A 24,999-nucleotide genomic window follows, 5' to 3' on the forward strand; every position below is an offset into this window, starting at 1 on the left:
CTCTCATTTTGCAGTGGCCTCTGGGAAGAGTTATCTGTACCAACATCAGCCAAGCCCAAGACTCCAAAGTTAGGGAAACCAGTAAGCCAAGTCACCTGTTAGAAACTGGTTTTGTTCTCTTTCATTCCAGTGGCCACTGAGGAGCAACATGAGGAGACTCTGCCATGCCAAGTGCCATGCCATGCCATGCTGTTCTTCAGGAGAGATGATCCTTCTTCCCAAAGCAGCCAGGAACAAAATATCATGGTTAGTATTCTCATACCAAATCCAAAACACAGCACTGTACCAGCTGCTAGGAAGATTAACTCTCCCAGCCAAAACTCTCCCAGACACAAAGGTAACCCAGAAGGTCATGTGGCAAAGAAATGATTGATTTGCTCATCCTTTACTTCAATATTGGAGCAGGTGAGCAGAGCCATAGTAAAAAGGAGAATGGAGTTTGTTTAACCCACACAGCAGCAGAGGTAGGAGCAGCCTCTGCACCCGCACAGCCTATTTCTTTAGGAATACTACCTCAGTGTACTCCGACTCCCAGCCCATCTTCCAGACTCCCTGAGCCCCCCCCCCCCCGCACAGCACTGCCTCCACCCCAGTGCAAGTTTTCAAGAAAAACACATCTTGGAAAAAAAATCCCTGTATGGACCTGCTCAACCTACCCTCTTATTTTACCAGGAAATTATTAAAGATTCTCCTTTGACTGTACTTGTGAGGTGTGCCCTTATTTACCGAAGGGCACCAACCTACAGGAACCATGAGCACAACGGTGCTCCCACACGGCCTCCCTCTCCCCTCTGAACCAGCTGGCCATGCGGTATGTGACACTTGTTCCAAGCGCCCCCACTTCTCCACAGGCTGAACGCTGCCACCTGCTGCAGGATTTTCCAAAACTTAAAGGAATTCCCTCAAATTTTATGCGTGTATCCATTTACAGCTGCAAAGCCGTGAGCTGGGGGATGGCAGCTGTGCCTCTGGGGGCAGTAGCTACCCCTCCGCCAGCCCGGCGATGCCCTCTGGGCGGCAGCACAGCCCCTGTGGGACTCACACCACACTCCCTCGCCCCGCTGCGCGCCCGCCGGCGGGAAACGCCCTCTGAGGGGACGCGAGGCGCAGACCGCCCCGCCGTGCGTCTGACGTCACCGCGGCCCCGCCCCGCCCGTTGCCGTGGCAGCGGGGCCTGGCGGCGCGGTCCGGCGGGCTGAGGCCAGCTCCTGTGCCCGGTGCCTGGCCCGCTTCGCCCGTCATCCCCCCGGAGCAGCGCCCTCCGCAAAAAGCGGGTGCTGAGGGCCGCTCCTCCGCAGCCCCCGGGACACCGGGCCGAGCCCGCCGCGCCGCAGGCCCGTGGCAGAACCACCATTGAGCCGGTCCTGGAACAGTGCGGCAGCCCAACTCCCTGGGCCCTCCCGCGTGCGCCGGTCACACCTGTTTTTTCTAGAAGATGGGGCCGTATTTATTTAATTTTAAATTTTCATTCCGCATTTGAAGTGGTATGCATTTAAAGGTGGGCGTTGGAGAAGCCTCTAGGAATGTGTATGAGTGTAAAGCTGGTTCTTGTCTGTCGCTGTGTATGTTTAAACACAGCTGGGCTGAGGGGCTGGGAGCCTCCGGGACTTGCAGAAACGTTTAGGATGGTGTGAGTGCTGCTGTCTGCAGGTGTTACTCCTCTTCAAACACCATCTGTAAGTACATGTGTGAAGAACTGTGTGCCTCAAATGAAATAAAAATTTTGTCCTTCCATGAAGAAATAAAACCAAATGATGATGTACAAAATCCTTGACAAAGTGGGAGGGGAAGTTCAGGAACAGCAGTGAAGTGCAAGCGTAAAGACAGGGGACAGACAGCAGACATTAAAATATTGCATGAGAAATCAGAAAAATCTGTCAAGCACAACAAGAGATGTAAAGTTTCTACAGGCTAGCATCTTTAAATGTGTGAAACAAAGCAGAAATGGCTTCAGAATTAGACCTGCAGGGTTTCCAGGGTATGTGGTGACCTGTAGGCTGCTTTGTGCACACAACAGCATGAAAACAATTGTTTCTTCAATGGTTTGATGTCAAATTAAAATAAACATTTAAAATTTGGATACGACGTTTGAAAATTACATTGGCAAAATCAGTCTGGATTTAAACTAAGCAGTGGAAGAATATGTATGGGTTCTGGTGAGTTACTATTTATCCTGCGTGGGTGTTGCTGTGGGTGCTTCTGGACCAGAGCTCTTGCCTCTTCTCAGCTGCATCAGGCCACGGGAGAGGGAAAGCAGAACTGGCTTCCCCTGCTGCGGCTCCAACACAAAGGTCAGCGCTGTGGCTCACTGTGTCCTGTCCCAGCTTCCCCAGGTGGCCTTTTCTGTCAGCTGTGGATTACCTCACTCTGCTTTGGCTCTCTTCCCCTGATCCCCAGTGCACATTGGCCACAAAAGGGGTGGTGTACTTATTATACCAGTTCTGTGTCATCCCTAAACAGAAGAGGGATCATCTACAAATACTTCCTCGTAAAGATATTTCAGCATTGTTATAGTGCAGTGGGGAGATCTCCCCTAAAAGCTCCGTGCTAATATTCGAGTTTAGACCTAAGTCCATTAAAATCCTGCAAGAATTTTAATCTGGATGTAGGTCATGTTGGATTTTCCTCTAGCCAGGTCACTGGTTTAATTGGACTTCTGCAAAGTATGGGTACAATAACTTGTAGTCAGACTACAAGGTTATAAATTTGGATTATTACTTTTATTCTGTATATTCAGCCCACTTCCACTCTATGTTAGTAAGACATAATGGCACATTTTGCCACATGGGTTCCTCGACTTCTCTGGAAGTTACTGTACGTGGAGGCCTTACATCTAAATGCAGACTGATGTCCTGGGTCTCGGTGGCCTTAAGGAGATGTGGTATACAGAGTGTAGCCCCCAGGTAAAAAAAAAAAAAAAAAAAGGGAAGAAAAAAAGGTAGTTAAAAGGACAGATACTTTTGTACTGAGTTAAAAATAGCTTTGGTTTTAACTTTAAGCTGCTTCAAAATACCAACAGATAGTAATGTAAAAATTAAACAGTAAATGCACCTCAATGTGAAATAGTACATGTTTTAAATGTGATTCTTTTCATATGTCAGTTCTTATCTATGATTTATTAGTATAAGTAAAACACATCCAAGAGGATATTTTTAAAGCTAATGAAAAGAGCTGTTAATTTTTTTGCTGTATTCCTGGCTCAGCAGTGTTCATAGCCTGGAGAGTACTTTATCCAGCCCATTGTGTTACTACCTTAGCAGCTTTCTTCCCTGCTGTTGCAACAGCTTGCTTATCCTTCCCTGCTCCCACCTTGTCCTTCATGCTGTCTCATCTCTTTTAATCACTTTTGGTTTGTCCAGCTGTTGATGGGTGGGATGCTGTGCAGAAGTCTGTAGTGTACTGTGCAGAAATCCTGCTCTCTTTTGCACATCACCCACATTAAGCAGTTGCTAATTGTAGTAGGATCAGGACATTGATGACTTTGGGAAATGAGGGCACTGTGTGCCTCACAGAGTCAATTCTGAAGTAACAGGAGTTTTTTTTTTCAGTCCATGCTTTCATGCCTTGAGAACTTCTAAAGCAAACAGAACCTGCTTCTTATAAACTGTTTGGGGTTTTTTTTTTTCCTTTTTCTTTTTTTTCCTTTCCTTTGTTATACACCGTGATCTCACCTGAGATTATTTTGTTAACACAAAGTGGAATTACTATGTGATTTTCATTTTGCTTAAACGAGAGCTACCCCTGATGGTGTTTATACCTATTATGTGGTTACACGATGGTACAGGGCTCCTGAACTGGCTTTAAAAGATCTCACATGTGGAAAATATACGTGGGGCTTTTTTCTGGGGCAGGTGTGGCATCTGTAATTCAGCTGTTATAGGAGAAGCAGTCTCCTGCACATGAACTTCTGCACGCAATGCAACATTAGCAAAAGGAATATAATCATATAAAATAATTATATAAAAGCTAAATTAAAACAGTGACATATAATGTGCCTACATATAAGGTCAAAGATAGCCATTGCACTCTGGTTCGTGATTCAGTGAAAGCAGGGCAAGGTTTATCTTTAAAAACAGCACTGTTACTGCATAAATCAAACAGATCATTTGTAATTTTTTCATAAATCTCTAGAAGATGTTCCTAGGTAACCTGTGCCTGTTTGCCCTGCAGATGATTTTCCATATTATCCATACCAAAAATGTCCAGTAGTGTTGGCACTGAGCCCCTGTGTCAGTGGCAAGGGCTGTCTGAAGAGCTCCAAGGACCAGTGCAAGAGAAGATGCTGTAAAACTGAGGGAAGAAAGATCCACATGGAACTTTGGAGGTGTAGCACACATGGTTAAGAACATGGTAACTTGGAAGTTTTACCAAGTGTGTAATTCCCACTAAAGATTTTATTCTGTATTTTATAAAATTCTGTTATTGTCCCCCTACTATTATGAAATTCTGTAGAAGAGGTTTGGAACAGCAGAGGAGTGATAATTCCTGTCTGTATGCCCTCCTTCATGCTCTTAGGTATTGATTGCTGTTATTCTTAGTATTAACAGTACACTGCAGTAGTTATTCTGGCAGTGTTGAACTATAAACATGGAGGTAAATAGCTTTTTAACAAGCCAGGATAATTCCTTTATTCTGAAACCTCAAATACAATTTACAGAGCAGAATAAGTCAGCGGGAAGGACCTGCTTTTACATATCCTTCTCTGAGAGGAAGCACAGAGAGGAATACAGCAGTGTTCCATAGCTGGATTCATTTCAGTTTTGAAGATAGCAGGCTTTTTGGTGAGGGATTTTTAATGTATTTTAGCCATCCCCATGTGGATACAAGAATAAGAATACGGTATACAATCTTTATATCTGTTTTAAGCAGCTGATTTATTATCTGTTCATAATGTCCTTTTTGTCAAGCAGCCGGATACCTCTTCTTCAGAGTATTTTATAGAGCCCAGGATTTTCAGGAACGGTAGTTCCTGAAGTCCAGCTCCTAAAAATGCAAGGAAAAGGTTTCCCCAGCTCACTGCCTTACTGGAGTTGCCTTTTCCTGTTAGAAACCCCATTTTCTGTTAGAAACCCCATTGAGTTACAGTATGTCACCCTAACTCACATGAGGAGTTCAGTGGGTTTAATTGGGATGGCCATGCATGAAGAAAGTGGCACATCAGAAATCGGTAATTAGAGAAGTTGGGATTCTCAGAAATGCCAAGGAGATTCAGACATGTAAGTGCCAGTCCACAGTCTCCTAAGTGTTTAATTTAAATTCACTTATGTTATGATTACTATATTCACTGAGATGCAGTTGCAGATATTAATTTTTTTTTAAAAAAAAGTGTTCTATTCAGACATTGAATCTTGCTTCCCCTGATGTCAGTGGGAACGGGAATGGATTTAGGTTTTGGCATTTCCATTAAGCAGAATCAAAAATCCAATAGGCAATTTCCTGTCATAAAAAGATCTGAGAGAGCAGATGGAAGAAGAATAATCTAATTGAGATGCATTTTCTTTTTTATTAGCTTGCTCTATATAATTTTTAAGAGCATACCTAAAATGTCTTCTTGCCCAAAGAGAGCTTGTTCATTAAGCCTTAAAATAAATGGCAAGCAAAAAGCTCTTTTACAAATGCAGAATGCTAGTGGTGATACCAGGCATTTCTAATAACCTATTAACACCAGGAAAACTCAAACAAAAAGTGTGAAGCGCTCTGCTGAGTAAAGACCAGGGAAGCTTTCACCAGCAGCAGGCTTTTCTGACTCATTCTTTCTTTGGCAATAGAAAACGCAGTTGCTGGAGGGAAATGAAGGATCTCATTCATTCGTGGGGGACAGGGAAGAGTAAAGACCAGGGGCCAAGCCTTCCTCTCACGGCTGAATTACAGCATTGGAGAGCGTTACTCCTTCCTTCTCTGGTTCTGTTATGCCCTTCCAAACCTCTGACAGTTGTAGTGGGAAATGTGTGTAAAACTCCAGTCACTGAATTTGTTGATGATGGGTTGACTTTGTGTTACAGATGTATTTTCAGAAGGTGTTGAGTTATGACAACTAAGTTTAATACTTCAAATGAAATGGAGCTTGGAAGTGTATGACAGAAGAAAGGGAAAGGAGTTTATCCACTAGGCTACTTTGATTCCTCTGAAGTCTTTATAACCCTTCAAAATCCTTTCAGAAACATTTCAAGAGCTTCCAGGAGGGCTGATTTTATTTTTTCTTAGTGTGTTTATTTGGGTTTCTTTTAGGTTTCCCATGTTTAAGATTAATCACACAGAGACAGCATAAAGGGATGTTATTCAGAAGTGGCCACCATTATCCAGCTGTGGTAGCTGGAAGTGAAATGGAAATGGAGGGACAGAGGTTGTTCTTTGAGAATAAGACAGGAAGTCAGTGTCATCCTATGCATTTAGAGGGGCATTAGTACATCTATTTCAGACATCCAATTTATTTTTTTTCGGTTAGAAGCACCTGTTTTTCATCTCAACAACCAATGAAGAGAAGCAGAGATTCTCAGAAAATGCTTCACATCACCCCAGTTAGGCAATAATTAAACTCTTAAATCAGATGTTCAAAACTGCTTATGGAAGAACGTCTCTATTTATGGGGATAGGGATCCTACCTTTCTCACCCTGGCGCTTTAATTTAAGAAGCTCCAGGCAGGCAGTCTTAAAAGTCAGGTGATATCCCTCAGGTATGCAGAAGAGGGACGTGTGAATGTGGATACAGTAGAATCAGCTCTGGAAACACTGCTGGCAGGAAGCCTGAATCCACCTGGGCTGGGCTGCAAACCTGTTGTATCTTCTGGTATGTTCAGGGAAGACATTACATGTTGGAGGAAGAGATGCTTCATTTTCCTGGCTGGCCAGAAGATCTAAGTTGATGATCTTATGGTACCTGTCTCTTGTTTCCTATTCCATGCTCAAAAACTGCATGACTGTAAGAACTTCAGGCTCTGTTTGTGCACATGAATCACATCCACAGAAGCATAAAGGGTAGGGCAGCATGCATAAATGCAATCTGGAAATAAAGATATAAGGACAAATCATTGGTTGTAGAGAGAATAAGGCAGCATGGGAAGTGAAAAAGCCTTGAGTTGCCACAGCTACCCTGATAGTCCATTCATAACCCCTATCTAACAAATCAGAGGAGTATTTTGGGCCAGTCCTCAGCCAGCAGTGCTCCTAAAGGGAATATTTTCTCCGGTATAATTTAGGTAAAACTCTGGGGCCCTTACCTACCCTAGAACTGGGAACTAAAATAATACCTCACCTTCCACCCACCCGCTGTGCCAATTCAGAAAGATGAGCCAAAAATTGTGAACTAGGTTACACAGCAACAGAATAAGATCCAGACATCCTAGATGTTACTGAAGTAGGTGCAATGACAAAAAAATTATGAGATAATTTGAGAACAGACACCAAATAGAACTAGATGAAAAGATTCTTAATAACCTAATGATCTGAATTTATGAATAATCTAATTATATGAACAAAGTCATAACTATGCACACTCTGGTAAACTAGTCACACCTGTAGACTGCAAACTGCCCTTGGTTTGTGTGTGTGTGCGCAGCAAAGTAGAGATATTTAGAGGAGCCTGAATATATCCTAAAAAGTCCCTAAAAGTCTCTGTCTCCCTAAAGTTCCATAAGAGCTCTCACAAAATGTTAATTATATGTTCTCCTACACAAGAATGAACTCAGAGACACCGGCCAAGTCTTTGCTGTGCTGAGCCTGCTCCTCAAGAGGCAAAAATTTATCACTGGATCTGGTCCTTTGCACAGTGAGGAGAAATGACACAGTGAACAGTGAAGAAAAAACATTTTGCTGCCACTCATACAGAGGCTGAGTAAAGCAAACTGTCAAAATAGCAGAAAACATGCAATAACCTTTTAATGCATAAAGAAAAGCCAATGGGTTATGGTAGCTTAGGAAATGCGATTTTTAGTTTTTAACTTGGTGAACGTTTGGCTTGGCCACAAAGAGGTTTTTACAAGAACCTCCATACAGCACTTTGTATAGTAAATTAAAAAAATGCTTAATATTTTTCTTTATGACATACTGAGGGCATCATGGTGTGATAACAGCACAAAGCATTGCTTTAGAGTGATTTCTCTAAAAATGACTGTTCACTCGGTCCGTGCTGTGCTGAGCCCGGCAGCCAGCAGGTGTGGCTGTGGAGCCTTTTGAAATCCACCGGATCTCTTCCATCGGTCCAGAGGCTGTGGAGAGATGTCATCACTGTCCCCCTTCTTACAAGGACATTCTAACAAGCTATGTGTTTGCCTTCACCCTCAGAAATCTCAAGGTAACTGCACACACGAGTGCCGTATGGACGGATGTCTTTTACACAGACGTAGTGTCAGTATCTTTTGTTGCCAAGGACTTGAAACTATCAGTTGCGTCCTTTACTGACAAGCTCCATTTTTAATGTATACAGCTGGTATTCTCCTTGGAACTACTCCGGAGGTATTTGGCTCTCTGAGTTGTTAAATAACAGATTATCTTTAGATGCCAGCATATAATTTTCAGAGAAAATATTCTTTAATACAACTTAAAAGATCATTTCACTTCTTGCTATGAGATTCCTACCAGAGCTGAAAGCCAAGTTCTTACAAGAAAGAAAATTAAATTCTCCTTCAAAGCACAAAGAGAATAACAAAGAACTACTAAAAAGGTGAGAAGTGCTGTTTTAAACGCCTGTCAGAATGGTCTAGGATTTGGGAAGGTGAGAACTGCTTTTCTTAAAATATTTATTGCTGCATAGAACTGTTACTGTAATTACAACACACTGATGCTGGATTAGCTATGTCTTCATGGGGTTGAATCTCATCAGTATCAGTGCAGTGAAAAACTGAATGTTGATTTTGAGTGAGAAGTATTTCCGAAATTAAATAGAACAAAGTTAGCAGATTCTTAATCTGGTGTCTTCTCTTTTGGTATTTTAAATTGGACTTCAATCCAGTGGTTCATTTGTATTTAACAGAACAACTGAGCACACATTCAACTACAAGTGCTTTGGAGTCAAGCATGTACACACCGACTTTCATAGCAGGATGACCAAACTGTAGTTTAATGCCACTGCTGAACTGGAGACTACACACCTGTAGCTAGAATAAGTGCAGGGAGAGGAAAGGCATGTAGGATCCAACCTCAGAAACTTCACATGTTGATACCTCCCTACTTTTCCTGTCTAATGGTGTTAGTATTTTACAGGAGGTTTTAAACGCCAGCACCAAAAACTTCACTTGTTAAGGATCTCCAGCTAGGGAGTATGGGACATCCTTTGGGGGTTTGTGCATTATTACAGAACATTTCTCTGGCAGATGGTCATCTGCCGTTTTGTTCCAGGTATGTTAGGAAACAGTGAACTGAGTGCTCTGTTTGATGTTTTGTCATAGTTTCCAAAAATAAAAGAAAGTAAATGAAGATTGTACAAAACCAGTCACTATTGTGGAGTCAGCAATTGCTGAGCCCACTTACACTTGGAATAACAGCCAGTAAAAAAAACAACAAAACTTGGCTCATAGAAATTTCCTGAACTGGAACAGCCAACAGGATTATTTTTAGTTCAGGTTTTTTCATGTAAAGGGAAAACAGTCGGCAGATGAAAAACAGTTTGAACAAAAGGTATTTTTTTATCTGCTAAACTTTAAATAATGGATTTTTACAGGGTATAATTTCTCAGCTACCTCTGTTTCTTACGTTTTCCAGCCCCAGCATCATTAACAAAAATAAAGCTAGTGTGGAAAAGTGAGAAGGGACGTTTTAGCCAAAAGCTGGTTTTGGTGTACTTTCACAGTGATGTGAGAAAATCCTAGAGTTAGTGGTCCACCATTGCCCAGGAAACCCCTTTACTTCTAAGCAGTGGCGATAGGCTGTAGGTTGGTGGACAGGATGACAGGCATGAAGGATTTAAAAATATTTATTTAATGCTTTTTATTGTTAAATATCTAACTTTTAAATATTCACTGTGAAATTATCTTTTTAGACTTCATAGAGTCTAATTTTGTATCTGTAATTCTGTAAAATTAGAAGCCAGATTTAACTTTTGCTGTAGCCTTTTATCCCAACAACTAAACATGTTTCATCTGCATGTGTTCTGAAACTTTATTTCAAAATTGTTTCAAAACAAGTATTCAGTACAGCTTGATGAATGTTTATTTTGGCAGCAGCTCTGCTTTCTGCAGCCCAAAGTCATGTTGTTTGTTTCCAGTTCCACATCTTTCCCTAGGCTGTGCTGGCATAATTGCATATGGGGTTGCGGAGTCAACCTGGTCAAGGACTTAATCTGGACTAAAATAACCTGACCAAAGATGGCTATTTTGAACTTGGATCCCTTTCCTGCATGACAGCCTCATCAAGATGTGGTGGCATCACTGAGACAGTAGCAGGGGAAGGGAAGGCTGAGAGGGGCACAAGGAAAAGAGGGGCTGCTTCACCCAGGACACGAAACTGCAGCCTTCGCTTTACCAACTGAAAACCCCTACGATGACTAAGAAAAAAAAAAGAAAAAACGAAAAAAAGAAAAGTAATTGCATAGCTATGATACTGTAGTTATGTTTTAATTATGTTTCTCTAAACTGAGTGTACTATGAATTAATGGCATGCTACAGGGATTAGTATACAAAGATAACATATGAGGAATCTGCATAATAATGTAAGATTAAGGAAAACATGCAAACATGCATTTCTGGGAGGAAGATCTACTTAAAGAATATAAATTACATACAAGAAAACCTAACAGAAAATTCATAGTATTTTATACTTATCTTGCTGTTCTCTGTTACCAGCCTTGACTGATGATGGCTTTGCAGCAAGATGAACAGTTACTCATTAACAGCCTCATTCAAGAGGTATCAGTATCCCTGACTCTTTGTATTCCCTGGGTGCGAACTGGGGATAAATTACCTGCAGAGGCAGTAAAAGAAGCTGGAACTAGAAAAATACCTATGGAGGCGAGCTAAGCTGCCGTTCCACATGTTGAACTGAAGCTGGTAGGAGTCTGGGTTATACAGAAACTGTATTATTTGGACTACATGGAAAGTACTGTTGAGGCTCTCTTGTCCATCCTGGCTTTTTTTGGGAGAAGCAACTTCTGCTTAATCATTACATTATCTGGTATTGAGAAGTGTCTGTAAAGTATTTGAAGAATCTTGCTGAGCAGCAAAGCTAATGCAACAAGGAAACTGGAAGAATTCATGAGCTGTGAAGTCTAGAAGCCTTTGTTTATTATAGGAATTAGGAAGCAAATTCCAGTTCTTATTGTGATAACCTTTCCTGTTTATTGTCACGTATATAAAATTTTTCATAGCTTTCTTCTGTTGTGTTTTCCAGGCGGTCACGGTCGTTGCTAGGAAAAAAGTACAAATTCCCTAACATAGATAGTAGGACATGGTAGAAAGCTATGAAAGGTCTGGAATGTAAAAAAAAATATTTGATTAAAAGAGCGCTATTGTTATGCTTAAGTTTTAAATAAATATTTCTTTTATGTTGTGGCTTTATAGCATGGTAACTATTTAAATTCAGCAATTACGGTATAAAATCTTGAAATACGAACAAAGTTTTGGATAACATTTCATGGCAACAAAATGTCACACTATCAAAATTAGGACAATTTGGGCACATCTTCATGTCTTCCTATTTAGTCTTGCATTGTTTATTAAAACTTAAGCATGAGAATAGCACAGCCCTTCTGATTTTGCTCTCTGACTTGTGATTTGCTGTCAGCCTGTTTGTGCAGGAGCGATGTCCCTGCTGTGGCAGGATTAATAAAGCATTGACTGACAGATACTAACTGTACCAGCTGGTTTATGGGTTAGCACGTGTGGGTGTGAAAAAGCCACACTAGCCCTCTGAAGAAAGCAGATTTACAATAGATAAACCTTTAATGACATCACTGGGGTGTGACCAAACTTTAGAATGCTTCATAAATTTGTTAGTATTTGTAAAGTGTATATCCTACATATGGCTCGTCCTTGCCATCACTCGGCTAGTACAGCTCCATGCTCTGCGCTCAAATACTGGGACAGTTAGAAGAGATTATATTGAGATTTAGATGCTAGGCTATTTTTAAAATCTCTTCCTCTCCTAATGTGTTTTCCCATATAATCCTATCTAAAAATGTATTTTGAGGTTAAGTAGGGAACTGGGGGCTTAAAGTCACCAAATCCAGAAAAAGCTTACAGGGGCTAGGGGTTAGTTAGAGCTCAGAAAAGCAGATTTCATTCACTACATCCCAGCTCAGGAGATGGAACAACATACCTTGGAGATCCCAGAAAGAAAAAGAATATCTACGAGGGTCAAAATAAAAAAATTGTGAAAGGGAGGCAGAGCTCGCAAATTTTCCAAGAACACGTAATTAAATATTGTCCATTAAAAATAGCCAACTAGATCTGACACTAGCCTAGAAGACATCTGGATTGTGTTCCTTCCTTGCTGTGCTGCTGGCTGAGATGGTTTGGGGTAAATAATCTCATTCTTGAACAAGTCAGATTCCTCATCTGTGAACTGGTATTGACTTTGCAAAGCCCACTGAGAGCTACTGATAGACAATGCTATTCTAGGGTTGGTATTAAACTGGTTGAATTCTTTTAGAAATGTGCGCAGTTTTTTCAGATACAAACAATTATCAGGTTTTAGAAGGGTGGTCAGAGAAGACCAGATAAAACAATTTATCTCTGCTGTTAAATGTTTTGCCCCTGGAAAATTAGTAATTATCTGCCTATATGCTGTAATGCCTCCTGCCACTCTGTGGAGTTAGCAAATATAACACTACTGAAAAAGGAAATCATAACACAAGCAGGAACCTCCTTTCTGGAAAAACACTGGGGAAAAAAAGGTGCTCCTGTAAATAATATGGAAATAACTACTGAATTCAGAAATATCTATTGCACTTCATGCTTCAGCTGAAAGCATGTCCAGATGGCGGCACCACCAGCCATGGGGTATGTAAGAAGATCTAGCACAGGCAGACCAACCACGCAGCCATCACTTTCTATCTACTTGTTTTTAATTTTTTTCTGCAGAGGATATTAAAATCATTAAGTATTTTATTGCATATATGGATAAATGTTTAAGAAACAGATCAGTTCCTCAACTGCAGAAGTGTATTTTCCAAGTGAAAAAGACTGATTGTCAGAGAGTGTGTTAGACAAAGCTTATATTAAGTGTTACTTTTGCTTCAAACAGATTTCCTTTACTGTTAGTTGTGGGGTGTTACTGATAATAAAAGTTGTACTTCTTAAACCTCTATTCAATGGCATTCTTTAGACTTAATGGAGAAGAAGTTGCGCCAGCCGTTGAAACAAAATAGTTATTTTCCTAGTGTATGTATTTTGGACTCATTGGTTAATTCTTTCCTTTGTTCTGCTGCATAGAAAGCTTATGCAGACTGTGATGAGACAAAATTACATCAGATATACAAACATCTTCTCAAAATTCAGAACTCGAATTTTCCCTTGAGACACTTGAATACAGCTGCTAATTATCTCATAGAATGCGTTTTGCTGCAATTAGAAGAGCACATGATGCCAAAGGAGAAACTGCTCAGTAACACCATAGGCTTTACTTCAACTGCATGAATGTTTCTCTGAACCAGAAGTCCCTACCTTTTGAAGGGGAGGAAGGATAAGCTAATAGTTAAAGTTGAGAAGCGAGAAACAGCCAGTGCAGGAGCCATTCCTCCACTGAGAGCTTACAGAGGAAGTATAGTGAAAGTTTTCCTTCCCTAGCAAGAGGAAACAGGGAGGAGAGAGTGATACATTTCATCTCATGCAGCAGTAGGCAAAGACTTAAGCACCACATGTCAGGTTCCCTGGCAAAACCCATTGCCATTAAAGCAATGTTCTGCTTTGTTCCGAGAGAGGTGGGATGTGTTATATTCTCAAACTATTAACCATCCTGTTTTTCATTTCCATATACCAAGTAGAGAAGCTTCAGTATGTCTGAAAAGGAGTTTCAGTAGTTGAATGAATGCTGCAAATTTGAAAACCTGAGATCAATATGTGCAGTTAATAAATGTATTATTCTTTAAGTCCCAGAAGCAAATGCAGCATTACTGAAGACGGAAACAATTTTGTTGATATCACTGGAGTTGAACACACTTAAGACAGAATGAAACATAAATGCCCACATAATCCTCTGTGACCTCTCAATTATTCCCACGCAGCGTAACAGTGATTTCACAGATTACACTGGAGGGAAGTGTAATTTAAACTTTCTATGGAATGTGTGCTCATCCCTTTAACTTTCTTATGCAGTAGTCTTATTGAGGCAAGTTAATCTGTAGTGTATTTTAGCTGGAGGAAGGGCTGCAGCAGAAACACTTAGGCCCATTGCGACTCTTTCTGTTCTTTCTAGTACTATTTTCCATAATGATTTCATCTCTATCCCAGTGTCCGATTACTAGAGGAATAGCCTTTGTATGCAGAAAACAATGTATTGATTGCTAGCCATGGTGGAGCTGCGTGAGAGACGAGTATTATGTATCTACAGCTGGAGCTTGCTGGAGTAAAGAATCACTAGTACAAAACATTTGCTGTAACTTTCCATGGATAAAAACCATTTCAATAATAAAACACAGGGTTTCCAAAATGTAGCTTAGACAAGTTTCACTCAAATGTTTACAGTTAAGTATAAATATTTTCTGAGATTTAGGAAAACCTAGCAGTGTCCACTGCTGCTTATAAAATTTCACGCCTCTGCTTTTGGATTTTCTTTCTCTATCTTAACTATAGTAATTAAAACCCCTGTCTCAACAGAAACAAGGAAGTTTGTTCTCTGAACTTTTGAAATTGGTTGCCATCTGAAGAGTAGCATCTTTGTTCCTGGAACTAGCAGAACATTCATTGCTTTTACCAGTGGATTGTCTGCCTTAAGTCTACCCCCGAAATCATGTCAAACACAACCCCTCTTGTGACACCAATACTAGACCACCTAGCTTGTGCTTGTTCCTGTCTACTCTTTTTTAAACATATGCAGTCTGATTACATTGTCCCCCTTTGGCATTACATAAAATCCACAGGTGTATAGTCAAAAAAAGATTGACTTTAGGGTGGCATGTGAAATATACTGGCACGAAGAAACACCCTTTTTTAACAGGGTTGGTCATATGATTGGTATTTGGCAGAGAGTCACACCATGACTCAGTGAAATCTTTTAACAGTGAAGGTTCTCATATAGTAAACATTCCCAAGCACTAGACTGTATAGTTTTATTTCACTGAAGTAAAATCCCATTATATTAAATTATAATGTGGAGACATTCTCTACATTAATTTAATGGATGCAGCTCTTCAAGTTCTCACCATCTGTTCCACCCTTTAATTACAAAAACAAAAAAGTACAATTCTCAATTCCATCATAAAGAAAAAAAGAAAAGAGGACTAGAAGTGATTTGGACGCACAGGTATGTATTATACTCAGACTGCCAGCATCTGTCACATACACCGTTTCACTTGACAGTAAGTTGTACTTTGCTGGTAGCACACCTACTTTAAAAATATGTATTGGTAGTTTTAAGTGGATAAATTGTTAGTCATTCCTGCACCTACAAGTCTTATTGTCCAGAACTGTCGTTCTGATTTCATCTTAGATATAGCTGATTTTCAGGATAAGTGAAATTACCTTAATGCCTAGAAGCCACTGAACACTGCAGAATCTTTTGGGGCAAAAGAGGGTACAGAAATGCAGTGAAAACCCACATTATAAATATCCTTTGTCAGTATTTTTTAGAGAGGCTATCCTCTCTAAAAGGGATTTTTTCTTCTTCTGGATGATATGTAGAAAGCATTTACATTTAAAACAGATGGACAAAATGCAAATTTTTGCATTCGGTAACACTGCCCAGAAGCTTTTTCATTCACAGACATAAGAAAATAATGAGCTTGCTCACCTAATAATTATGACTTTTCTGTTAAAGGTATATTTTTAAGAAAACTGTGTTTAAGTCTAAAAAATCTGCTCATTTAACTAGCAAAATTAATAGTAGCTGTAATACTTTACAGAAGGAGAAGCGGGAGTTGAAATGGCCCTGAAAATCTTTAAACAGATAGAAGAAACATCTCCTGTCTCCAGATCTGTTCACCAGCCCATGGCGCCTCCTGTTATACTGGTTTAATAGTACAGAGTAAGAGCAAGAGTTATTTTCTTGAACACAGAAGTGTATTAAATAGTCGCATAAAACCAGAAGAACTTGTTTTGAAAGAAGTCAGCCCTATCTCAAGGCTACTATAATGTACACACCTTTATTGTGGAAATTCTTTCATTTGGTGTATAATCTACATGAGTAATTCTTGATAGATTTTAGTACATTGCCTGACTGTGTCCAGTTGGACACTGTCAAAAAATTAGAGCAGTAGTAGCTATACCAATAAAGTTTTTTGGTCTACTATGAGTATGAATTATTTACTGCTGTAATAAGACAACATTTTTTAAGGGAAGTGTAACTATAGTCAGGACAGACCGGGCAATTTATGAAAAGGTACACTGAGTGACTTTATCTAGAAACAGCTGCAACAGAAGAATGGTAGGTTTCACACTTAAGCTGTTGAGGCTAATTTGTATTATAGCTTTGGTGCCTTGAAGGTGCTGTTTCTGAAATAAACATTCTTCTGAGGAAGCTGAGCCAGGCTTTTGTAAGATTATTTTTGATACTAAAATGTGAATCAAAATTAAACTTGCTGTGCAGTGTCCCAAAGCACTGGGCCAGTAATTCTGTGACAGAGAGCTCCCTTGTGAAGCTGAAAAGCTCCTCCCTCTCATTCGGCACAACTGAGATCAGCTACTGTTGTAATAGACCTCACATCGCCTCTTTACTCATTCAGTCCTGTAACAAATATACATTCATTACAGAACTGAAAAATTCTAATTGCTCAAGTTAATGACAGTTTTCTGAAACCAGTTCTTCTCTCTGATAATACACCCAATACAATTATTTAATTATGGAGTAATTTTTCATCCAATAACAACAGTCATAATTTCATTGATCTTTTCAGTTTGTAATCTGAGGAGGAAAACCACACTGGTGAAGTGTACAAATTAACATTATACTTGTACTAGATACGCAGTCCTGCAGGAAAGTCTCTGTGTACCACAGCAGCAAGCAAGGTTAGTTCCAGCCCCTGTCTTTGAACACATAGAGACTGACGGCTTTTGAATGCACTGCCCACCTGTGAGTGAAATTCAGCTAACACAGCTCAAGTTCAGTGGGCACTTGGGCAGCCCAGCACAAGCCCAGCAAACTTTAAGGATTTATTGGCTTGGGCTTCTAACAGCTGTGTGCATGTAACATCTGTATGACAGACATGCAATACAATATAGCTCACTCTGGAGCCAGTACTAGGAGTGTGTCACCTTGCCTGTGAACGCACTCAATAGCTACCACTAATGCTACATAGGTCAAAAAGGAAGTTAGATGCTCTGTCAATAAGATTTCGGTTCCAGCTGAAATGTTGGGACTTCTGGCATTACCATCTACCAGTGAAATTAACCGGTCACTCTTCACGGTCATTTCTCATTCTTTTGCCAAAAGCAAGATTTTTATTACTAATTTATAATAGTGTATTTTTTATTTTCATTATATTTATCTTATACACAGCCTCAGGGAGAAAAGAAAAGCCTCTCAGTTTTGCTTTTGACATTTCCAGAGCTTATGAGGTGTTGTGGATCATTTGGCTAAATCTGATCCAGTGAGGCTGAAAACGGGGAAGAAAGGAAGTTATGCACAGGAAAAGGGATAGAGGAGAAGAATGGCCATCAGGAAGAACGATGCCAGCTTTGATGCAAAGAAGATGTCAATCAAGGAAGAAGGAGGTCACAGCATGCAATGAAACAGGAGATGAAAAAAATAAAAAGTATTGTGCAAATAGAAGAGATCAAGGCTTGTGATCACCGGGATTGCTGTGGAGCTTGTTACAGCTGAAGGGGGGTATCTAACGTCCTCAGGATTGACCACTGCCTCTTCCCAACTATTTTTCATCCTTCCCAAGTCATACAAGTTTGATGGATATGATGAGGAAAGGTGGGGAAAGTCAGGGCTGGGAGGATAAATAGTCTTAGTCCGTGGAAACAGACAGTACTTTGCCTATGAACACAGTGTTACTAATGAGGAAGCTCAGCTTTATCAAGCTGAGGAAACTCAGGTTTATCAAGTGTAGTTCCATCCACCTGGGGATATTCTCTGTCCAAGTAATTTACCATTGTTATTTCATTTTGCATGTTTATATATTTACTGTTATTACACTCACAACTATTTTGACTGTCATTGAGTTGGCATGACTAGTAGTTTCTGCTTAGGCAATATAGGATTACCAAAGATGCTTATGCTCAGGACGAAGGTATGCTGACAACACAGGACTTTATAATGCCAAAGCTGAGGCAGTCATGCATTTTTATTTTCATGAATGTTAAACTGACTGTCAAGGTTTCCTCAAAAAAGAAGAGACAGTTCCATCCAGGCTCTGTATAACCCAGCTACAGTAGTGCAAATAATTTCAGGTTGCTACAGCATGTTCTTCCACTCCACCCTTAAAATAAGGCTTTTGGTGAGAACACTGTTATGTAAGGTTGCGAACAAGATTTGGAACAATAATAATTATCCAACTTGCCACCTATTTTTAATACCTAAGATGGAAAGCACTGAAATTCTGAATGATAATATTCAAAGAGCAAAGCACAGCAGTGAATCCATCTATTACAATGAAATCTGATTCAGTATTAGGATAAAAATAAGGTCAGGTTATTATTTGTAACTAGCTATTACTAATAATACACTTGTTAACCACAGTGAAGTGAAATCATGATCTAAGAATAAGTGTGCCTGTGCAGTGAATATCGTGGTTCTCCTTTGTCCTTTAGTACATACACAAATAGATTTCAAAAGAAATTTTCCTTCCTCGATCTCTCTATTCAGAGGATGCATTTAAGTGGTGGCCAGGACACAGCACTGCTTGGAACTGAGCTTGAGGGCTAATGCTGAGCTAGAGGGCAAGGCAGCAGTTCAGCTAAGCCATCTTTAGCAGGTTGTGTGTAGCAGTTTTGTCATGCAAGACATCTGTAACATCTCCAAAGCAATATGGATATTATATTAACACACTTCCAGAACTTACGGGCACATGCCAACTGGGTTCAGGCTTCCTTCACTACAAGATACTGGCAGTGCTATGAAGGAACCATGTATTTACCTGGCAGGAAAGCATGGGATGAATAAGTCACATTTTCTTGCTGCAGTCCTTTTTTGCTGTCTTTCTATAGCTTAACTCTCTAGTTGCTTGGCCCAGATGAAGGTCATTAGGACAGTAACTTTGACATAGTATTAACTGAAGAGTATACATCTGGAAAAAAAATAATGCAGTAATTATAAGATGCAGAAAATCTCATTCATTCGCTTAAATAAATAGGCTACAGAATGGCTATGTCAGTTGGGGGTTGCCTGGCTTCAGTGTAACAGGATCTCCAGGACAAGACAAGAAGAGACACAGAATTACCTAAAGGTAAAAGTCCTACTTATTGGTTGAACCGCACTGTGTGCTACTTTACAAGGGCACAGTTAAAGAGCAGAAATTCTATGATAAGCATGGCAAAACGTCTTGGAGAGCTCAGGCTTAATATCCTTAAGTCTTCAGGTATGGCACTCAGTCCTCCTGGATTTATAGGCATTTAATAGGATTGCAGTCCTGTTCCAAGGAAAACGATCCTCATTACGGCCCTGAAGCCTCTCCCAGTTACATTAGCCAGCTGCTTTTTTTTGGATTAGTTACTGCATTTTGCCCTAAGTCTATGCACCAAGATGACGAGAGAAAATACACCCTGCAGATGTTTTAGCCATAATTCAGCTGTCACATTGTGTTTGAGATTTCACAGAAGTGAGGAGTGCAGCCCCTTGATAAGATGTTATGACTTGAAAAAAAAAACCCCACATATCTTCAAGTCCCACATTTTTCAGATTCCTAAAGCCAACCATCTGAAAGCCAGGAACAGTGGTTTCTCCGTAGTATGCTGGCATGAAAAGCAAAGATATATATCTATCCTATGTTTAACCCAGGAACAATTATGTAGGAATTGTCTGTACAAGGCATGTGGGATGTGCCAAGTTTATGCCACTTATTAAAAAAACCCACTTTGGATCATATTATCTCCATGACAACTGCTTGTATGTATTAATAATTTGTTGTGTCCTTAAATGTAGCTTATGGAAAGGACTGAACAACGGGAGAGCTTTTCCAAAGTACTTGTAACCTGAGCTATGCTGATGGGAGCACCACACCAGCAATCAGCAAGCCTAAAGCCGCCTAGCACAAGCTTAGCAGGACATCTCACAGACGCTTACGTTATTTATTTAAAAGGAAGGAATTTAAGCATTTGCCCAAGTATCTATTGAACTGGGGTCTCTACTCTCTTGACTCTAAATGCGCCTGTCATGTTTGGAAAGTTAGTTAACTTTAGTATCTGTTTCCTCAACGGGGCTGAAAGCATGTATTTGTCCATCTGGCCACGTTAGTGGTAGTATTTGTCCTGGCAGCGGTAGTATTTGTCAAGTGCTCTAAAGATTAAAACTGTTAGATGATACATAACATTTTCAGAACTGAGGAGGAATATGGCCATGTGCTATACTTACTTCACCAGTGCTCCTGCCCAGCCAGCTGGGCGACAAATGCACAAGCTGAAAACAGCATTCACTGCCACACTCCTGCGGGGAGAGGACACAAAATAGTTGCAAAATATTAAAACCTCAATGTTTGAGATTGAGCACTCTTTTCCTAGCTTTTTAAAGATTCTCGACTATGAAATATCTGTATCCATAGTGATTTGAAAATGTGATTTTCAGTTACTTTGTAACTTCTTCTTTCAATAAGCCTGTACACTTCCTGCTTTCTCTACACAACCAGAGTGAATTATGAACTAGTAAATTTCAAGTAATATGTTTTGTGGTTTGTGAGGTGATTAATAATGAGATTCCACCCTTTACAGAAGCCATTTGTCAGCAGCCCTCTGTTGATAGTGGTATTACTGATGTCACTAATTTTGTCAGTGGAATGAATCAAATACACAGAAATAATATTTTTTCATGCTGATTTAAACACGAATACCTGACATAAATAGCTTGTCTTCTAGTTCCCATCTTTTGCAATCATTCTCCTAAAGATCACGGGATCTACTGGACTGAATGGGACTATAAAGACACAAAACATGCTATAGTTTGTCTCAGTGGCCAGTATCTGATTATGCAAGAGATTACATGATGTGTACTTCTGACTTCATCTGATCATGAAAACTCCCCTTTCCTCATAGGGGCAGTTGACTTCTATACTGAAGCACCAATGTCTATACTCTTTGCTTACAAAAAAAAGGCAGCTCTACATCAAAAAGTGGCAACTCATTATTACAATATTGTATAGCCTTTTAATCCTGCATTTAGTATTAAAACACCATAGCAACAGACATTTCACACATGCATTGGCAGATAATTTAGAACCGGTAAAATATTCAGAGAGAGATAAGTGTGAAGAAAACTAATATACGTGTTCCTTACTCTACAATGCTTAATCAACACTACATTCACATAGTTGTACAATGCGCAGCAATATAAATCTGCATAGCTTAAACACTGACTGATGTGTCATACTATGATGGAAATCGTGGTGCTGCGGTAACCGATAAGATTATTGCAATTGCTAACACACACATCAATGAGTTTGAGATCCATTTAAGACTGTTACATAAATTAGTTGGCACTATAGATGGTTTTGCGAAAAAGCTGAGAATCCTACCAACTCCATGAGTGTAAACATTAAGTACAGTCAGCTTGACTAGTTAACCTTTTCAAGGAATACCATACATACAAACACCTGTCACTGACTCTAGTGTAAGGATCATGTACAGCAGTACAAACCACCCTTGACTCATCATGGCAGTCACACCCAGTCGATCTCCTTAGTTACAAACCACACACACAAAAGCGTGGCTTACATTCACATACTAAATACAAAGTATTATTACTGCCATCTCACAGTTCACAGTTTAATCTCACTGTATATCTGACATACTGACAAACCCCCAACTTGTGCAACAGAGCAGGTATTCTTTCATTATTTCCTTCTCCTTTGAAGGCTCAGATAACTATCGAAGAAAGAAGAGAAAAGCAGCCATGATTCTCTAAACTATTGATTACGACTCTCAAGTAGGAGGGAGGAATGAGATCTGATTTCTGATTCACATACAGACTATTCAAAACAACATGAGGATAAAATACAGAGCTAATGCTTAGGATGGAGATAGAAACCAAAATTTCGCCCTTCTCTGTGTGTGTACATAACTGAAGCCTGAATTTCCTGTGCAGAGTCCTGAATTCTCTCCTAGTCAATGACAAGGCTTCAGCTGCAAGCAGGCAGTGCTTAATCACCTACCCCTTCCAAAATGACATTTGTCCTGGCAGTTAAGAACTACAACTGAGTCTATTTAAACAAAAAGGGTTCCTTTCTTAGGTGAGCACTTCAGCACTATCCTGACCCAAGGGTGGGTTTGGGAACCATCACAACTGCTCTGAAGACAGCAGCAATTGTTATTGTAATCTGTAAGGAGCCCTGTCTAATCCACACTAGCTGTGCTTTCCCCACACCTATCAGATAAAACATCACAGGACTCTGATTGTAGTTTTATAAGCAAATAAGTCAGGTTAAGTTTCCTGCTGCTGCTGAGGTTTTGCTTCTCCTCTCACTCCATCTTTTCTATAGCAGAAACAGGGACGGGTGCAGGCAATGCAGTCCTGCCCTGTTTCAAGCACACGCTCTTTTCTCAGCTGGATCCACTGTCCGCACAGAGAGGCCAAGAGTTACAGTGATCACCCAAAGCAAGGCCCTGCTTTCAGCTGAAGGCTGGACTAGCCTGCCTCCGCAGCTCCCTCCTCACCCAGCCCCTTCTCTGAGCCTGACCTCACGCACCCCTTGCCATGCCACCTCAAAACATTTGTATATCCATGTGAAGAAGTGGACAAGGGTACAGATGCAGCAAAGAACACTATTTTTCAAGTACAAAGGTTTTTTTGAACACTCATTTTTGCTGGCAACAGAGGGGGAATAATGTTGAGAGGGGGCTGCCACCAGTGCCAGCCTAGAGCAGAGACCACCTTGTTCTGGGTCACAGTTAGACTCTGACAAGGTGCTGAAGCACTCTCTTCTCTCGAGAGTAAGGCGTAGAGTAGCAAAATTGCAGGTTCAGATCATTCTGAATGTTGTGGGAAGTAAAAAATAACGGTAATTAGCTACTTTCTGTAGACAGAAGCATAATTAACAGTAAGGTTGACACCATGAGTTCAAAGATGTAACCTACTCAAGTTTCATCAAGAATTTCACTATCTCTATGGAAAACTGAGCTAAATGTGGTCTTAAAACATCTGACTATGCCAGGTCAACGGTTATTATGGAAAATAAACTTCAGCTGGGCAAGTTACACGAGAGATGATGTTTTGCTTCGTGTTCTTTGCATTTATTTATTCAAGACTATTTTGGGAGTACTAAGGAAGATGTGTTACAAAGTAAATTCTTGAAACCAATAATTCTCCCATGAACACTTTTCTTTCTACAACTTTAAGCACAAAACTAAGACCTACATAAAACCAGAAAAAACATGCTTGCGGAAAAATCAAAGCACCTGGGTTAGGTCATTCAAACAAAGTAACATCTAGAAGGAGAGTATGACACCAAGAAACCAAGACTGACCTACGGAAGCAAACATTCTTTTCCCCTTGCTCACTACGTAATTGTTAATTTGCTTCAATAGTAGGCCAAGAATGTAACAATTTAGACTCTGTATTAGGCAAACTCTGAGCAAGACAATTAACACCTATTATCTAGGAAAAGTCCTTGTTCATTTGGTAATTTCAACAGGGCACATTTTGTCCAAATTTTGACCCATTTAAATGAAAGCGCGTTTTTGTAATTGATCATTTCATGTCTTTCGGAAGTTACTCAAGGGAAATCCTGCATTGACTAGTACTTCTATAATTTAAGATGCAAATCACAGTAAAATACACAAACCATTACAGATCACAGATGCATGTCTTTCATTCCTTTTCATTGCATCTTATTTGTCTCTCTCTCACTGACATATTTTCCTTTAGGTAGAAAGGAATTGTGCGAGGACACTGAGGCAGCTAAGGCCCATCACCAGTTTGCTGAAAGCTTATGCTGTGCCTCACTTACTCCTTTTCTCTTAAAAGGTTATAATACATCATCTTCCAAGAAGCGTTTAAAACAATTCATAACAATTTAACCTGAAAGAGAAGAAATGCAACACAGTCTTTTTAATGTAAGCACTATGTAGTGGTACAAACAAGAGAATGTTTAATGGTCACGCTTGGCCTGAAAAGACGTATTCCTAAGCACCCAACCCTGCGCTGCTTTGATCCCGAAGGGTCAGGGCACCGCGCTCAGGGTTACAGGGAAAAAATCCCGTCAGCCCGGACGAAGCCATGCCCAGCAGCCCCCCGCCGTGCCCGTGCGCCCAGAGTAGACAGCGGGGGCGGCCCGCCCCACTGCCCTCACGGCCCTCCCAGGCCGCAGGGGCTGGCGCCGCCATGCCGGGCCAGCGGCCCCCTCACAGCAGCGCCCCTCGCTCCCGCCTCGGCTGCGGGCGGGGCCGCGCCGGCCCCACCAAGCGGAGCCCCCTGAGAGCGGCACCAGCCCCCAGCAGCACCGCTCGCCTCACACACCACAGGCCCAGCGGGCTGCCGAGGCCAGCCGTCCCCCACCACGGCCAGGACGCGGCACCGCGCCTCACCCGCCGGGCGGGAAAGCCGCATCCCGGCAGCGCCGCTACGCGCCTGCGCCGGTAGCCCCTCACCCCGCGGCGCGAGCACCATCCTCACGCTCACGCCCCCGCCCCCGCCCCCGCCGCTTTGTGCCGCGCGGCGCCGCGCAGGCGCACTCGCGTCTCGGCACCGTCCCACCGCTCGCCGTCCCGCCGGCCGGGCTGGTCCCGCCGCGCCGCGCGCCGCGCGCAGCTGCAGCCCCGCCCAGCG

General features: G+C 41.1%; 1 long non-coding RNA gene across 6 annotated transcripts; it reads right to left on the reverse strand.

Annotated features, from left to right (window-relative positions):
- Positions 1-1,422: 1,422 nt before the first annotated feature.
- On the reverse strand, positions 1,423-24,993 carry LOC106112818 (uncharacterized). Of its 6 annotated transcripts, XR_008748393.1 has the most exons (6): positions 24,017-24,864; positions 20,599-20,670; positions 19,166-19,315; positions 6,603-7,000; positions 4,194-4,290; positions 1,423-2,867 (listed from the first exon to the last, which is right to left on the reverse strand). It is a non-coding gene; the product is annotated as an uncharacterized LOC106112818 (long non-coding RNA). The 6 variants fall into 6 exon arrangements; XR_008748392.1 differs by lacking the exon at positions 4,194-4,290 and having other exon boundaries at positions 24,017-24,861; XR_008748390.1 differs by lacking the exons at positions 1,423-2,867; positions 4,194-4,290 and adding an exon at positions 24,906-24,993 and having other exon boundaries at positions 6,186-7,000; positions 24,017-24,252.
- Positions 24,994-24,999: the final 6 nt, after the last annotated feature.

The sequence above is a fragment of the Falco peregrinus genome, chromosome 8, assembly GCF_023634155.1.
Source record: "Falco peregrinus isolate bFalPer1 chromosome 8, bFalPer1.pri, whole genome shotgun sequence".
NCBI lineage: Eukaryota > Metazoa > Chordata > Aves > Falconiformes > Falconidae > Falco > Falco peregrinus.